The 3,034-nt window shown below is 34.3% G+C and overlaps 1 protein-coding gene across 1 annotated transcript in view; it reads left to right on the forward strand.

Annotated features, from left to right (window-relative positions):
* LOC108576714 (protein sickie) overlaps window positions 1–3,034 on the forward strand; it is a 334,182-nt gene that overhangs the window by 69,269 nt on the left and 261,879 nt on the right. The gene's annotated exons all lie outside the window — the stretch shown is intronic.

A 3,034-nucleotide genomic window follows, 5' to 3' on the forward strand; every position in this document is an offset into this window, starting at 1 on the left:
GAAAACTGTGTATTATGTTACAAGATAGCTGCGTTGTACTGTTAATTATCGAAGGTCTAATGCCAAAACAACGTCGAAGCAACAAAACCGGGTGAGCTGAGTCTTGTCAGAAGAAGCGCGTATCGTGTTCTTTAAAATCGGCTTTTCTAACATTCGGTTGTCCTGTTGGTAAGTCTGTACACAAGCGTGTTATTTGAAAAGCAATCGCCATTATCGGCGGAGGTAAATTGAGTGAGTGGAGGGAGCGAAATTCTTTGTTATTGTTTTTTTCAAATGCATATCATCTGTGCAGCTTGAAGAATGGTTATTTCTTAATCTATTCATTTCTTTACGCTTCGCTCATAATTATATTGCATGCGGAAAATGTTATATTGATCTTTCTCTTGTTTTAATTGTTCATCGGTTTCCATTAACCGTTTTCCCAATACATTGCGTTCTTTTGATTATAAAATACTTGTAATATTCAAATTTTGTTCGTCATTACTATTATTATGTTTGTGATAGTAAAATTTTGGCTTTTAGTGCTACAGTTAAAAACTCATATAATTATTCACTACATTACAAGCAGCATAAAAAGTACAAAATATTTAACAGAAATATTAGAATTTTACATACCTGACAAACCTCAATGTATATCTTACATTTCTCGTAAAAAATTGTCACTATTCTCTCACAAAATTTGAATTCTGTAGATCAATTCTGATTTAGAACGGAATTGATTATCAAGTTGCTTATTTACAATTCCTGCCATTGCTAAAGTGCTGTAATCTTATTTTATTCTCAATCGATAACGTCGCATGTGACACCGGAATGGTAACGGGGCTACGTAATCCCCGGACCGTGGAACCACATACGAAAAACTGAACACGGTGTTCACCAGATGTGTGTAACAAACGTTAGAAGATTAACAGTGGATGCTTTGGAAGGACAGAATCATTTCGACAGCGAAAGTGTAACTTTAGAAGCACTACTCGACGCAATAAGCGAACATAGCACTTATTTTAATTTCTTTCTATTTGTTATGTATTACTTTATAGTTATAAAATAGTAAGTTAATTAGTTTTAGTTTAGTATAATCAATTCAGTTTAATTTATTACATGGTAGTGTAGTGTCAATATAAGTTTAATTTATTTTTCTTTAGTACTTTTTTAATTTTCTTTGGTTCTCTGTTTTAGTTTTCATTTCGTGCGCGCGCGTGTGTATGTGAATTATGTAGTGTACAGTAATTGCTTTTCAGTGATTTGTGTGCGTTGTGTGCGTAGTGCACGTTGTGTTTGTTATATTACAGTATACAATGGAATACACATTTGAAGAACTTTCCGGCATGCACCTGTATGGTGGTGAAGCAAACGATAGTGCCGCAGAAGTCGGTAATGTCGTTTACGATGCCGAATGTCACTGTCTTCTTCTCTACGATCTGTACGAGGTAAGCTGCCGGCACAGACGACGTACAGGCATAGATAAAGTACAGGAATGACCTAACATCTTATGAGACTTTTTGTCCGGGACTTTGAGTCTGAGAAGACCCTTACCATTTTCGTGTAGCTACCAACGTTACCGATTCAGCACAGAATAAGATTACAACATTAGTAGTGGTTGGAATTGGAATTAAATGTAACTATGAAATTACAGTGCCGAATGTCACTGTCTTCTTCTCTACGATCTGTATGAGGTAAGCTGCCGGCACAGACGACGTACAGGCATAGATAAAGTACAGGAATGACCTAACATCTTATGAGACTTTGTCCGGGGCTTTGAGTCTGAGAAGACCCTTACCATTTTCGTGTAGCTACCAACGTTACCGATTCAGTACAGAATAAGATTACAACATTAGTAGTGGTTGGAATTGGAATTAAATGTAACTATGAAATTACAAATAAAAAAGTAACGTAATTGTTTGTTAGTAGATGATTCGGTACATGCGCATGTTCTACTGCTGTCAGAACATCGTGCATATAAAGATACATACATATATTGGATTGCTAGGGTAAAATTGTTTACGATTTTCTGATAGCAGTAGAACACGTGCATATAATGATTCATCTACTAATAAACAATTACGTTAGTTTTTTATTTGTAATTTCATAGTTACGTTTAATTTCAATTCAAACTATGTTGCAATTTTATTCTATGCTGAATCGGTAACGTTGGTAGCTACACGAAAATGGTAAGGGTCTTCTCGGCCCCCAAGCCCCGAACAAAAAGTTCCATAAAATGCAAAGTCTATGCTGTACTTTGTCTGTGATATAACATAAAGACTCATAAGGAGATACATCTATTCTATACCTCATCTTAAGGTATATAAGTAGTCTATAAGTAGTCCATTCCGTTTCCATTATCAGGTGCAAAAGGTATCGAAAAACAGGTTAGACAGGTTGTTTTGTTAATCTTTCTATGTCGTTAAAGATTGATTCTCTAGTTGTATCTATTCTAATCTCGAGAATAAACTGATCTAATTCTTACTTTTATATTTCATTCCTACATATTTTGTAAAATTTTAACTCAAACAAATCTATAAATTCGGAGTTATTCAACTTTGAAGTCATTCGTGTCGTATGGATATGTAAACGTGTTTTGACTTCGTTAGCATAGACTGTAGTTGTAGGATAAATTTTTGTGAATACCGAATTGAAAATTAAATGTATCGAAAATTATAGACTGCAGAACATTTGTACTCTAGTGGTAGTCATTCCACTTAAACAAACAGAGATGACCTTCGTGTCGCCCTAACGGCGACGTTACCAACAAAACTGTTGCTACTATATTATGTGTCCCTCGAACCCATCAAATACTGTAGCGTCATTTTTTTCTCTACTGCTTGAAATTCCACAGATGCTTCAAGTGGACAAAGTTAGTGGACGACTCTTTATTTTACAACGTTACTCTGTGTAACCAAATTCATACGTATAGATAAGTAAATATGATTAAAAAATTAATATTATTCTGGAATAATAAAAAAAAAAAATTAAAAAAGAACATATTTATACTTTTCGTAACTTTGTTAATTTGCAACTTTTTGCACTGATGTTAGGT

Source organism: Habropoda laboriosa, unplaced genomic scaffold (genome assembly GCF_001263275.1).
Source record: "Habropoda laboriosa isolate 0110345459 unplaced genomic scaffold, ASM126327v1 scaffold423, whole genome shotgun sequence".
Lineage (NCBI taxonomy): Eukaryota > Metazoa > Arthropoda > Insecta > Hymenoptera > Apidae > Habropoda > Habropoda laboriosa.